This window comes from Mobula birostris, chromosome 10, assembly GCF_030028105.1.
Source record: "Mobula birostris isolate sMobBir1 chromosome 10, sMobBir1.hap1, whole genome shotgun sequence".
NCBI classification, from domain to species: domain Eukaryota; kingdom Metazoa; phylum Chordata; class Chondrichthyes; order Myliobatiformes; family Myliobatidae; genus Mobula; species Mobula birostris.
The window spans coordinates 70294831-70310657 of NC_092379.1; positions in this window are offsets into that span (position 1 = coordinate 70294831).

The window sequence follows — 15827 nt, forward strand, 5'->3', positions numbered from 1 at the left end:
TACATATCACTGTGTTACTGGGTCAGAGTTGTACACAGCACTGAGTTCCTGGGTCAGACTTGTACACAGCATGGTGCTCCTGGGTCAGTGTTGTACACAGCACCTTGTTCCTGGGTCAGAGTTGGACAGGAGCACTGCGTTCCTGGGTCAGAGTTGTAAACATCACTGTGTTACTGGGTCAGATTTGTACTCATCACTGTGTTTATGGGTCAGAGTTGTACAGGAGCACTGTGTTCCTGGGTCAGAGTTGTACACAGCACTGTGTTCCTGGGTCAGAGTTGTACACCGCACTGTGTTCCTGGGTCAGAGTTGCACACAACACTGTGTTCCTGGGTCAGAGTTGTACACATCACTGTGTTCCTGGCTCAGACTTGTACACAGCACTGTGTTCCTGGGTCAGTTTGGTACAGGAGCACTGTGTTCCTGGTTCAGGGTTATACACAGCATCTTGTTCCTGGGTCAGAGTTGTACACATCACTGTGTTCCTGTGTCAGGGTTGTACACAGCACTGAGTTCCTGGGTCAGACTTGTACACAGCATGGTGCTCCTGGGTCAGTGTTGTACACAGCACCTTGTTCCTGGGTCAGAGTTGGACAGGAGCACTGCGTTCCTGGGTCAGAGTTGTAAACATCACTGTGTTACTGGGTCAGATTTGTACACATCACTGTGTTTATGGGTCAGAGTTGTACAGGAGCACTGTGTTCCTGGGTCAGAGTTGTACACAGCACTGTGTTCCTGGGTCAGAGTTGTACACCGCACTGTGTTCCTGGGTCAGAGTTGCACACAACACTGTGTTCCTGGGTCAGAGTTGTACACATCACTGTGTTTCTGGCTCAGACTTGTACACAGTACTGTGTTCCTGGGTCAGTTTGGTACAGGAGCACTGTGTTCCTGGTTCAGGGTTATACACAGCATCTTGTTCCTGGGTCAGAGTTGTACACATCACTGTGTTCCTCTATCAGGGTTGTACACAGCACTGTGTTCCTGCGTCAGATTTGTACACAGCACTGTGTTCCTGCGTCAGATTTGTACACAGCACTGAGTTCCTGGTTCAGAGTTGTACACAGCATGATGCTCCTGGGTCAGAGTTGTACACAGCACCTTCTTCCTGGGTCAGAGTTGTACAGGAGCACTGTGTTCCTGGGTCAGAGTTGTACACATCACTGTGTGACTGGGTCAGAGTTGTACACAGCACTGAGTTCCTGGGTCAGACTTGTACACAGCATGGTGCTCCTGGGTCAGTGTTGTACACAGCACCTTGTTCCTGGGTCAGAGTTGGACAGGAGCACTGCGTTCCTGGGTCAGAGTTGTACACATCACTGTGTTACTGGGTCAGAGTTGTATGCAGCACTGTGTTCCTGGGTCAGTGTTGTACACAGCACTGTGTTCCTGGGTCAGAGTTGCACACAACACTGTGCTCCTGGGTCAGAGTTGTACACACCACTGTGTTCCTGCGTCAGATTTGTACACAGCACTGTGTTCCTGCGTCAGATTTGTACACAGCACCTTGTTCCTGGGTCAGAGTTGTACAGGAGCACTGTGTTCCTGGGCCAGAGTTGCACACATCACTGTGTTACTAGGTCAGATTTGTACACATCACTGTGTTTATGGGTCAGAGTTGTACACATCACTGTGTTACTGGGTCAGAGTTGTACAGGAGCACTGTGTTCCTGGGTCAGAGTTGTACACAGCACTGTGTTCCTGGGTCAGAGTTGTACACAGCACTGTGTTCCTGGGTCAGAGTTGCACACAACACTGTGTTCCTGGATCAGAGTTGTACACAGCTCTGTGTTCCTGGTTCAGAGTTGTACACATCACTGTGTTCCTGGCTCAGACTTGTACACAGCACTGTGTTCCTGGGTCAGTTTGGAACAGGAGCACTGTGTTCCTGGTTCAGGGTTATACACAGCACCTTGTTCCTGGGTCAGAGTTGTACACATCACTGTGTTCCTGAGTCAGAGTTATACACATCACTGTGTTCCTGGGTCGGAGTTGTACACAGCACTGTTTTCCTGGGTCAGGGTTGTACGCAGCACTGTGTTTCTGTGTCATATTTCTACACAGCTCTGTGTACCTGCGTCAGAGATGTACACAGCACTGTGTTCGTGCGTCAGATTTGTACACAGCACTGAGTTCCTGGTTCAGAGTTGCACACAACACTGTGTTCCTGGGTCAGAGTTGTACACAGCACTGTGTTCCTGGGTCAGAGTTGTACACATCACTGTGTTCCTGGGTCAGATTTGAACACAGCACTGTGTTCCTGGGGCAGATTTGTACAGGAGCACTGCGTTCCTGGGTCAGGGTTGTACACAGCACTCTGTTCCTGGGTCACAGTTGTACACAGCACTGTGTTACTGGGTCAGAGTTGTACACATCACTGTGTTACTAGGTCAGATTTGTACACATCACTGTGTTTATGGGTCAGAGTTGTACAGGAGCACTGTGTTCCATGGGTCAGAGTTGTACACAGCACTGTGTTCCTGGGTCAGCGTTGTAAAGGAGCACTGTATTCCTGGGTCTGAATTGTAGATAGCACTGTGTTCCTGGGTCAGGGTTGTACACAGCACTGTGTTCCCATGTCAGAGTTGTACACATCACTGTGTTCCTGGGTCAGGGTTGTACACAGCACTGTGTTCCCAGGTCAGGGTTGTACACAACACTGTGTACAGGGTCAGAGTTGTACAGGAGAACTGTGTTTTTGGGTCAGTGTTGTACACAGCACTGCGTTCCTGGGTCAGAGATGTACACAGCACTGTGCTCCTGGGTCAGATTTGTACACAGCACTGTGTTCCTGGGTCAGAGATGTACAGGAGCACTGTGTTCCTGCGTCAGATTTGTACACAGCACTGTGTTCCCGGGTCAGAGTTGCACACAGCACTGTGTTCCTGGGTCAGAGTCGCACACAACACTGTGTTCTTGGGTCAGAGTTGTACACAACAATGTGTTCCCGGGTCAGGGTTGTACATAGCACCTTGTTCCTGGGTCAGAGTTGTAAACAGCATTGTGTTCCTGGGTCAGAGTTGTAGACAGCACTGTGTTCCTTGGTCAGGGTTGTATAGGAGGACTGTGTTCCTGGGTGAGGGTTGTACACATCACTGTGTTCCCATGTCAGAGTTGTAGACATCACTGTGTTCCTGGGTCAGGGTTGTACACAGCACTGTGTTCCTGCGTCAGATTTGTACACAGCGCTGTGTTCCTGCGTCAGATTTGTACACAGCACTGAGTTCCTGGTTCAGAGTTGTACACAGCATGATGCTCCTGGGTCAGAATTGTACACAGCACCTTCTTCCTGGGTCAGAGTTGTACAGGAGCACTGTGTTCCTGGGTCAGAGTTGTACACATCACTGTGTTACTGGGTCAGAGTTGTACACAGCACTGAGTTCCTGGGTCAGACTTGTACACAGCATGGTGCTCCTGGGTCAGTGTTGTACACAACACTGTGTTCCTGGGTCAGAGTTGTACACAGCACTGTGTTCCTGCGTCAGATTTGTACACAGCACTGTGTTCCTGCGTCAGATTTGTACACAGCACCTTGTTCCTGGGTCAGAGTTGTACAGGATCACTGTGTTCCTGGGCCAGAGTTGCACACATCACTGTGTTACTAGGTCAGATTTGAACACATCACTGTGTTTATGGGTCAGAGTTGTACACATCACTGTGTTACTGGGTCAGAGTTGTAAACAGCACTGTGTTTATGGGTCAGAGTTGTACAGGAGCACTGTGTTCCTGGGTCAGAGTTGTACACAGCACTGTGTTCCTGGGTCAGAGTTGTACACAGCACTGTGTTCCTGGGTCAGAGTTGCACACAACACTGTGTTCCTGGGTCAGAGTTGTACACAGCTCTGTGTTCCTGGGTCAGAGTTGTACACATCACTGTGTTCCTGGCTCAGACTTGTACACAGCACTGTGTTCCTGGTCAGTTTGGAACAGGAGCACTGTGTTCCTGGTTCAGGGTTATACACAGCACCTTGTTCCTGGGTCAGAGTTGTATGCAGCACTGTGTTCCTGGGTCAGGGTTGTACACAGCACTGTGTTCCTGGGTCAGAGTTGCACACAACACTGTGTTCCTGGGTCAGAGTTGTAGACAACACTGTGTTCCTGGGTCAGAGTTGTACACAACACTGTGTTCCTGTGTCAGAGTTGTACACAGCACTGTGTTCCTGCGTCAGGGTTGTACACTGCACTGTGTTCCTGGGTCAGAGTTGTACAGGAGCACTGTGTTCCTGGGTCAGCTTTGTACACAGCACTGTGTTCCTGGGTCAGAGTTGCATACATCACTGAGTTCCTGATTCAGAATTGTACACCTCACTGTGTTCTTGGGTCAGAGTTGTACACATCACTGTGTTCCTGGGTCAGAGTTGTACACAGCACTGAGTTCCTGGGTCAGAGTTGTACACAGCATGGTGCTCCTGGTTCAGAGTTGTACACAGCACCTTGTTCCTGGGTCAGAGTTGTACAGGATCACTGTGTTCCTGGGTCAGAGTTGTAAACATCACTGTGTTACTGGGTCAGATTTGTACACATCACTGTGTTTATGGGTCAGAGTTGTACAGGAGCACTGTGTTCCTGGGTCAGAGTTGTACACCGCACTGTGTTCCTGGGTCAGAGTTGCACACAACACTGTGTTCCTGGGTCAGAGTTGTACACATCACTGTGTTCCTGGCTCAGACTTGTACACAGCACTGTGTTCCTGGGTCAGTTTGGTACAGGAGCACTGTGTTCCTGGTTCAGGGTTATACACAGCATCTTGTTCCTGGGTCAGAGTTGTACACATCACTGTGTTCCTGTGTCAGGGTTGTACACAGCACTGTGTTCCTGCGTCAGATTTGTACACAGCACTGTGTTCCTGCGTCAGATTTGTACACAGCACTGAGTTCCTGGGTCAGAGTTGTACACAGCACGATGCTCCTGGGTCAGAGTTGTACACAGCACCTTCTTCCTGGGTCAGAGTTGTACACATCACTGTGTTACTGGGTCAGATTTGTACACATCACTGTGTTTATGGGTCAGAGTGGTATGGGAGCACTGTGTTACTGGGTCAGAGTTGTGAACAGCACTGTGTTCCGGGGTCAGAGTTGTACACAGCACGGTGCTCCTGGGTCAGAGTTGTATACAGCCCCTTGTTCCTGGGTCAGAGTTGTACAGGAACACTGCGTTCCTGGGACAGAGTTGTACACATCACTGTGTTACTTTGTCAGATTTGTATACATCACTGTGTTTATTGGTCAGAGTTGTACAGGAGCACTATGTTCCAGGTCCCGAGTTGTACACAGCATTGTGCTCTTGGGTCAGAGTTGTACACATCACTGTGTTCCTGGGTCAGAGTTGTACACAGCACTGTGTTCGTCCGTCAGATTTGTACACAGCACTGAGTTCCTGGGTCAGAGTTGTACACAGCACAGTGCTCCTGGGTCACAGTTGTACACAGCACCTTGTTCCTGGGTCAGAGTTGCACAGAAGCACTGTGTTCCTGGGTCAGAGTTGTACACATCACGGTGTTCCTGGGTCAGTGTTGTACTCATCACTGTGTTCCTGGGTCAGATTTGTACACATCACTGTGTTTCTGGGTCAGAGTTGTACAGGAGCACTGTGTTCCTGCATCAGGGTTGTACACAGCACTGTGTTCCTGGGTCAGAGTTGTACACAGCACTGTGTTCCTGGGTCAGAGTTGCACACAACACTGTGTTCCTGGGTCAGAGTTGTACACAACACTGTGTTCCTGGGTCAGAGTTGTACACAGCACTGTGTTCCTGCGTCAGATTTGTACACAGCACCTTGTTCCTGGGTCAGAGTTGTACAGGAGCACTGTGTTCCTGGGCCAGAGTTGCACACATCACTGTGTTACAAGGTCAGATTTGTACACATCACTGTGTTTATGGGTCAGAGTTGTACAGGAGCACTATGTTCCTGGGTCAGAGTTGTACACAGCATTGTGTTCCTGGGTCTGAGTTCTAAACAGCACTGTGTTCCTGGGTCAGAGTTGTACACAGCACTGAGTTCCTGGGTCAGACTTGTACACAGCATGGTGCTCCTGGGTCAGTGTTGTACACAGCACCTTGTTCCTGGGTCAGAGTTGGACACATCACTGTGTTACTGGGTCAGATTTGTACACATCACTGTGTTTATGGGTCAGAGTTGTACAGGAGCACTGTGTTCCTGGGTCAGAGTTGTACACAGCACTGTGTTCCTGGGTCAGAGTTGTACACAGCACTGTGTTCCTGGGTCAGAGTTGCACACAACACTGTGTTCCTGGGTCAGAGTTGTACACAGCTCTGTGTTCCTGGTCAGAGTTGTACACATCACTGTGTTCCTGGCTGAGACTTGTACACAGCACTGTGTTCCTGGGTCAGTTTGGAACAGGAGCACTGTGTTCCTGGTTCAGGTTTATACACAGCACCTTGTTCCTGGGTCAGAGTTGTACACATCACTGTGTTCCTGGGTCAGAGTTATACACATCACTGTGTTCCTGGGTCAGAGTTGTACACAGCACTGTGTTCCTGGGTCAGGGTTGTACACAGCACTGTGTTTCTGTGTCATATTTGTACACAGCTCTGTGTGCCTGCGTCAGAGATTAACACAGCACTGTGTTCGTGCGTCAGATTTGTATACAGCACTGAGTTCCTGGGTCAGAGTTGCACACAGCACAGTGCTCCTGGGTCAGAGTTGTACACAGCACCTTGTTCCAGGGTCAGAGTCGTAAAGAAGCACTGTGTCCCTGGGTCAGAGTTGTACACATCACTGTGTTCCTGTGTCAGATTTGTACACATCACTGTGTTTCTAGGTCAGAGTTGTACAGGAGTACTGTGTTCCTGCGTCAGGGTTGTACACAGCACTGTGTTCCTGGGTCAGAGATGTGCACAGCACTGTGTTCCTGGGTCAGAGTTGTACTCATCACTGTGTTCCTGGGTCAGAGTTGTACGCAGCACTGTGTTCCTGGGTCAGGGTTTTACACAACACTGTGTTCCTGGGTCAGGGTTGTACACAGCACTGTGTTCCTGGGTCAGAGTTGTACAGGAGCACTGTGTTCCTGGGTGAGGTTTGTACACAGCACTGTGTTCCTGAGTCAGAGTTGCACACATCACTGTGTTCCTGATTCAGAATTGTACAGGAGCACTGTGTTCCTGGGTCAGAGTTGTACACAGCACTGTGTTCCTGGGTCAGAGTTGTACACCGCACTGTGTTCCTGGGTCAGAGTTGCACACAACACTGTGTTCCTGGGTCAGAGTTGTACAGAGCACCTTGTTCCTGGGCAGAGTTGTACACAGCACTGTGTTCCTGATTCGGAGTTGTACACAGCACATAGACAGTCCTTTTGATCCATCACATTTATGCCTACCTTTTTCTCCATCTACTCTAATGCATTAGCCTGTCCTTCTACTCGCATCCTTTTGCCTCACAGTCACTGTCCTTCTGTGACTTACTACAACTATCTCTCACTGTCTCTTCAGCAACAGCAAGAGGCCATCTGGCCCATTGAATCTTCGCTGTGGAGTTTTTCAGAGCAATACTGTCTATCCCATCCCCCATCCATTTTCTGTTCTCTCTCACATACCCCTGTTTTGCACCACGCTGTCTGAATTCCCCTATGACCCACACGCTTGGAGCAACTTACAGTAACACGTAACCTACATTCTTTAGGAGATGGAAGCAAAAGAGAGAGAAATTGAAAGGCAGGAGAGATTAACAATGGTGCTGTTATTGGAGGAAACTCGTAGAGTCACTGGGAGAACATGCAAACTCCACACAGAGAACACCCGATATAAAGATTCAACAGAGGTTACTTCCATTATCTGCACCATGGCACAACCTATTGTTAATCTCTCCTGCTTTTCAATGATCTCTTTTTTCCTTCTTTCCTTATCTTGCCTTTCCCTCTTAACTTGATTAAAACGTACAAAATCTGTTAGCATAAAGGTCATTGAGCTGAACGGAAAGCCTGCCCCTCACCCCCACAAATCTTTGCAACATTTTTGGCTTTGACCTGACTCAGGAATCCTTTTGTTAATAGTTTTGACTGTTCCAGAACCAAGGCATGTCACAAAAACAGAACAGTCAGTGAACTGAATGAATCAATGGGACAAGTCGGCTAGGGTGATATACTGCTTCCGGTGCTCCCGATGTGGCCTTCTATATATTGGCGAGACCCGACGCAGACTGGGAGATCATTTCGCTGAACACCTACGCTCTGTCCGTCAGAGAAAGCAGGATCTCCCAGTGGCCACACATTTTAATTCCACATCCCATTCCCATTCTGACATGTCTATCCACGGCCTCCTCTACTGTAAAGATGAAGCCACACTCAGGTTGGAGGGAAAACACCTTATATTCCATCTGGGTAGCCTCCAACCTGATGGTATGAACATTGACTTCTCCAACTTCTGTTAATGCCCCACCTGCCCTTCATACCCCATCCCTTATTTATTTATTTATTTATTCCTCCTTCTTTTTCTCCCTCTGACCCTCTCCCTATAACTCCTTGCCTATCCTCTGGGCTCCCCTCCCCCTTTCTTTCTCCCTAGGCCTCCCATCCCATGATCCTCTCCCTTCTCCAGCCTTGTATCCCTTTTGCCAATCAACTTTCCAGCTCTTGGTCCATCCCTCCCCCTCTTGTCTTCTCTATCATTTCAGAACTCCCCCTCCCCCTCCCACTTTCAAATCTCTTACTAGCTCTTCTTTCACTTAGTCCTGACGTAGGGTCTCGGCCCGAAACGTCGACTGTACCTCTTCCTATAGATGCTGCCTGGCCTGCTGCGTTCACCAGCATTTTTTGTGTGTGAGGCTAATGGTCTGAATGACTTTCTCTCTCACCTTACTCACTAGTTCCTGGTAACTCTGCCTCAAGCTGTGATGCTGGGCCTACACCCTCCCCTGCAATGACACGCGGGATGGAATCAGTGCCCTGCTGAGGCAGCGCTGTCAGATTCGCATTCCGATCTGAAGTGTTGCCCCACACCAGCTGACCCCTCCTCTCACGCCGGGCTCATTAGAATCCACAATGAGTCTGTGGCAGTGCGTCTGCCTGGACATCCCCCTGTGAGGAATAGAGCCCGCAGCTGGTAGAGGGAAGTGCTGGAGGTTTGGGGTGGGAGATCAGCATCATCATCAGGTGCCGTGCCCAGTTTGAGGTCTGACTGCCATGGCCCACACACTCCTGTTTCGGGTCAAGTGGATCAATTCATTGGTATTCATTTCCAGTTGCTGCTGTCTCCATCATCATTTGTCTTTGTCTTCCTCTTGCTTTCTTCCCTCAATCTTTCCCATAATTACCGTGTATTCTAACTCCTCTTTCCTAATCACATGTCCAATGAAGTTACGTTGCCTTTTCATGATCTCATATATTATTTCTCTTTTTTTGTTTGTTCTGTTCATGACGTTCTCGTTAGATATTTGTTTTGTCCGTGATATTCTTTGCATCCTCCTCAAAAACCACATCTCTGCTGCTTCAATTCATTTCCTCATGTTACTAGATATTGTCCAACATTCTGAGCCATATAACATAATTGGATAATTCAAACATTTCAGTACTCTGAGGCTGGTTGTCATGCCTAGTTTCGTATTGGTCTGTACGCTCTTCATACTCGTAAAGGTATCTTTTGCCATCCCTATTCTTCTTTTGATGTCCAAGTCGCACTTGCCAACTGATGTCACCCAGCTTCCCAAGCAGCAGAAGTTCTGTACTTGTTTTATGTCTTCCCCGTTTATTCTCAGCCTGCGGATAGGATTCTCCTTCTTTTTGGATATCACCATACATTGTCTTTTTGCAATTGATAGATAGACCCATTTTTCACTTTCTTCAACAATTATATCAATTAAGTTTTGTAGTTCTTCCTCCGTACTTGCAATTAACACAGTGTCATCTGCATATCTGAAATTATTGATGTTTTCGCCACCAACTTTGATTCCCAAGATGTCTCTTACTTTTTGTAATATTGTTTCACTGTACACACTAAATAAATCAGGGGAGAAAACACACCCTTGTCTAACGCCTCTCTTGATTTTCATAAACTGACTCACTTCTCCATTTATTCTTACAGCGGCAGTTTGTTCCCAGTACAGGTTTCTGATTAGGCGGAGGTCTTTTGAATCTTAGATCTGGAGTTTTCTGCAATATTTCAAATAACTTATTGTGCTTCACTTTATTAAATGCTTTTGCGTAGTTGATAAAACAAATAAATCTTTTTGCACTTGAATAGCTCGTTCTGATAGTATCCTTAACATCAACATTGCCTTTCTTGTACCTTTGTCTTTCACAAAACCACACTGTTCTTTACCTATTTCAGCTTGTATCTTACTTTTAGCGCTTGTCATCAAAATTCTTAGAAGTATCTTGGTGATATGACTCATTAAACTTATAGTCCTATGTAATTCACTTTCTATTGTTCCAGGTTTCTTAGGAAGAGTGATAAATATTGATTTTTTCATCTCTTCTGGTATTATTCCAGTCTCATAAAGTCATTGATTAAATCAGTAAGTTTTTCAATTCCATAATCTTCAAGGGCAATAATTTGTTCTATTACTAATTCCTTCCTTGTCACCACTCCAAGCCCAATGCCAACATCGAGAGTGCCAACATACCATAGGGATTGAGACATCAAGTCCTAGTAGCTCCACTAATATACTACATCAGGACCTGCTGTCTTTCCTTTCTTCATCTTATTTATTGCATTACAAACTTCAGATTTTAAAATACTTAGACCTTCAATGTTTTTCTTAATTTCTGGTTTTTTCGCCTCAATCGTCTTCAAACAACTCCTGAATATACTCAGTCCATCTGTTCATAGTCTCATCTTTTTCCATGATAATGGTACCATCCTTTGCTTTCAAACATCCAGCTGAAGAACAGAGGAGCTTTTTACCAGTGATATTCTTGATTTGTTACTTTTTGGATCAGTAATAGGGATTCTTTCTATTTGCTCACATGCCTGGTTTAAACATTTTTCTTTGGCTTTTTGACATAAGCTTTTAACTTTTTTACTTAAGGACTTATATTCTATAGGATTTGCTTTCTTCCATCTCCTTTCTTCCATTAGATTTTTGATTTCATCTGTCATCCATTTATTCTTTGGGCTTTTTTCTTTTTTAGGAATCACTGACTTTGCTGATTCTACCAAGGCATCCTTTAGAGAGTTAAATTTCATTTCTACATGATTGCTATCATCTTCAACAGATTCTATTTCTAGACTTTGAAATCTATTCCTTACTTCAATTGTAAATTTCTGTCTTAAGTTTTCTTCTTTAATTAATTGCAAGTAGTCAAGGGACTGTTCAGGTTTTTGCTTTTTTAGTTTTTTTAATTTTACTTTTACATGACATACTACTGGGTTATGGTCACTATTACAGTCTGCATCTGGACATGTTTTGCATTGAGTCACTGAGTTTCGAAATCTTTGGTTTATAGTGATAAAGTCAATTTGATTTCTAGTGTTATCACCTGGACTTTCCCAGGTCCACAACCGTCGTGGATGGTTTTTAAAGTCGGTATTCATAATGACCTGATTATTCATCTTGCACCATTCTACCCATTTCTCACCTCTTTCAATTCTTTCACCTAGTCCAAATTTTCCTATGGTATTTCCATCAGCACCTTGTCCTACTTTAGCATTTAGATCTCCCATGAAAATAACAATATCTTGAGATTTGCATCCATTCTTTGCTTGTTCAAGCTCTTCATAGAATTTATCTATATCCCCATTTGTTCCATCTGTTGTTGGTGCTTATACCTGTATAATTGCTAAATCAAATGGTTGTACTCTGAATCTAACAAGGAGCACTCTTTCTGATAGTGCCCAATGTCCTAAAACACTTTCTGCCATGTTTTCATCCATAAGAATTCCTACTCCATTAGTATGGGATGTTCCACAAGAATAAATCAGTGTTTTATTTCTATTCTGACATGTTCCAACACCTATCCAATGAACTTCGCTAATTCCCATGATGTTAATCTTTAGTCTTTCCATTTCATTCATCACATTGTCCAATTCTCCTGTTTGATATAGGGTTCTTACGTTCCAAGTGGCAATAGTTTTTTTTGTGTTACTTGAATTTTATGAGCAGTAGCTTGATGATGGTCGGGGATCCCCTGCTGCCCAGAATCAACCCTACCGAGCGAAGCATCTTCAGAATTGTCTTGAAGATCCTCTTGACGCTGTTGTTGTGTGATACATTTTGTGAGTTTGACCATGATTTTCTTAGCAAATCGATTCTAGGAAAACTAGTATCTAGCAATGGTGGTTTGCTATTGCCTTCCGTTGGGCGAACTAAAGAAATCCCCATCTCTCTTCCCAAATGTTCATCTGCCTGTACTACAACCATTGACATTTGAGGTCCTAGCTCATCCACCTTCTCCGTCATAATTTCAGTTACTGAACCTGCCGGATCTGCCGTTGGCCTTCGCCGGTATCCTGAGCAGGAACCCTTGCAGGCGCTACCGTTCCGGGTCAGAGCGGCCCTTGGAGCAATGAATGACTAAGGGGTAACTCCACTTTCCCCAAAGCTCTGTAAGTCCCCAGTCAGAGCCTCATCACCAGTTGCAGTTTAGAGTCATACCCAGGGGTAGGAGATATTAGTGTTTATTAATGGAGACACAAAGATCCACAGATGCTGGAATCTGGACATTAAACCAAGCTGCAGGAGGAAGACAGCACAGTCCCACAAATACCACCATTGATTTTTTTTTATGTTCCAATATCAGTGTAAGGAAAGGGGACATCCATTAGATATCTAAATTAATAACTCATGGAGACAGGAGCAGGAGTAGGCCATTCAGCCCTTTAATCTGCCCTGCCAATCAGAATGATAATGATTGATTTGCCCTTGGCCTCATCAGCTCTTCGATGTCAGATCTCTCAAATCTCTCAATCATTCAAAAAATGATCTACATTTTCTTTAAGTACCCCAGGTCTAATCCACCATAACAGAGGCAGAGAATCCCAAAGGTTCCCCACCTCAGTGAGGGGGAGTTTCTGCACACTGCAATTTGAAGGGAACTCTCCCTAATTTTGTGACTATGAACTCTCATTCAATACTTTCCCACTGGTGGAAATGTTTTGATATATACACTGTCATGCCAGGATTTTATATGTCTCAATAAGTTCACCCTATGATTTTCTAAACTCCAAAAATATAGATCTAACTTTTTTTTTTATCTGCTCGTAATGGGGCCATCCTCTAGCCCAACCATCGCTTCTGGACCTCCTCCAATGCCAGTAGATCGTTTGTTAAATAAGGCAAGTATGACAGTACAGTAACACCAGTGGTGAAATCCTTCTGGTTGTCCATGAATGCAGGAAGACAAGCTGAAGTCATTTACATGGACCAGAGGCAATAGACCAGTACAGCACTGAAACAGGCCCTTCAGCCCACAATGTCTGTGCTAGCCATGATGCTAATATGAATGAATCCAAACTGACTGCACAGCCAATGCAATTCAAAATTCACATAATTATTAAAAAGTACTTAAAACTCTGCCACTTGAGTTGAGTGGGGAATTTCCATGATCCTGCGAACTACATACAAGTCTGCAGCAAATTTTCTTCATTTCCACAGCTTAGTCCAGCATGCCTTTGACCACTACACACACACACACACACACACACACACACACTGCTGTCTGCTTCCATGTTGCAGGACTGTGCTTGACTACTACTGACTTTGATGTAGATGTGCACGTCGCACCTCATTATGCAAAGTGTAGCTGCCTTTGGACATAGTGAGTAGCATGGCAAGGTGAAACTTAGAAGTGCCGGTCCAAAAGATATTCTTCTTATCCATTTCAAGTGGTCTCAGCCACTCTTTCCCACAATGATGGGTAGCTCTATTTGCTGTCCCTTGTGCTGAACTAAGCAGACCACTTGACCTAATAGTGGGTGAAACTTGCTCGATTAGGTGCACTTATTCATCATCGAGTAGTCTGCAGCAGCATCAATCCACCTGCCTTTGCATGATTTGTTATTCAAATCTGTCAGGCTGTTGATGTCACAATTCTGCCTCCACATTCTCTACACAAACTCCCAAGCCTGCCTTCCTGTCGTCATTTTAAATTGCACTCTAATTCCTTTTGTTGCTTTAGGGGTTCCCGTGGACTGTGGCTGTGACAGTGACTTGTGGTGAATGACATTTTCTGGCACTCCTGGATACTGCTGCTACCGACACAGCAATGTTGCACCTGACTGTAACGTTCTGCTCTGGAGCTTGCACTGAGCTTATTTATCCATTAGTGCACACACAAGCTATTGCTTAAGGCTCCAAACCTGCTGAACTTGCTCCCCACAGTTTTAATGCCATCAGTGGCTGCTTGTGAATGGCATAAGGGTAAGGTCTCCTCTTGAGCAACACACCGACTCGACCAGGTTGCTTCCAATACAGCGTTACAGAGCCATACAGCAGATCACAGTATCACAGGGTATGGCCCAGTATCTGTGAGCATTGTAGCTCTTAAAGGGACATACCACAGCACAAACTATTGACAAGCTATCCTCTCACTGAGAGACAATAGATTATTGCAACGATAGAACGAGCAGTCGGGTGTGCTCCCGAGTTCAGTGGTGTAGGTTTTAGCAAATAAATGACGTGGCATTTTATGTTTAAGAAAAACCAGAACAATTCATTTATTGAACTCCAAACACTGAACACAAAGCGTGGTCGTAATTACATCATCACGTCAGAGCAGCTTCCTTAAGTGAATCCCAACTCAATGTTGGTGGTTGTGATTTATGTACGTTACCCTGCAGGGGCTCTGAGAGATATGGTGCCTGCAGGGGCTATGCCCTTTAAGCAGCACAGAATCCTCTAGGCTAGAAGAAAGGGTACAGAGGAGACTTACCAGGATGCTGCCTGGTTTAGAGAGTATGGATTAGGATCAGAGATTAAGGGAGCTAGGGCTTTACTCTTTGGAGAGAAGGAGGATGAGAGGAGACATGATAGAGGTGTACAAGATAATAAGAGGAATAGATAGAGTGGATAGCCAGCGCCTCTTCCCCAGGGCACCACTGCTCAATACAAGAGGACATGGCTTTAAGGTAAGGGGTGGGAAGTTCAAGGGGGGTATCAGAGGAAGGTTTTTTATTCAGAGAGTGGTTGGTGCGTGGAATGCACTGCCTGAGTCAGTGGTGGAGGCAGATACACTCGTGAAGTTTAAAAGACTGCTTGACAGGTATATGGAGGAATTTAAGGTGGGTGGTTATATGGGAGGTAGGGTTTAAGGGTCGGCACAATATTGTGGGCCGAAGGGCCTGTAATGTGCTGTACTATTCTATGTTCTATGTTCTATGCTCAGTTCTTGAAAATTCTTTCCTCATCAATCGTTGATATCCTTCTGATTCTTTAGCAAATTCTACCTGTCCTTTGAGTGCAGGGGGTGTGATCTGCAGTAACTTGGACTGTATACTGCTTTGGTGGCACTGAGTTTGTGTCTCTGGATTTCCAGGGTGTTCCCAGTCTATGAAGAATCTTTTAGCTCCCTCAACCTCCACTGGGTATTTGCCTTGACTCTGGAGTAAGCTTCTCTTTTAGCCTTGCCGCTGTGGTCATTCTACCAGGCATAAAAGGCTTTTCTTTTCTTGGAGATAAGTTGTCCTATTCCCATGTTGTTATCATCAAACCAGGCCAAGTGTTTTCTGGACTTGTATCCGCTGATGTTTTTGCAGGTATTGAGGATGGTGGGCTTCAGCAGACCCCGGTGTTTTCGATATTCTTGAGATATTCTTGTTGGAGGTTTTCCCCACAAGAGGCCTGAAGGTGCTGTTGGGTGGCGGTCACAAGGAGGCTATTAGGTTTTAATCTTGGCCTGCTTTGCTCCTTATGAACCGCTTGTCTTTTTCTTGACTCTG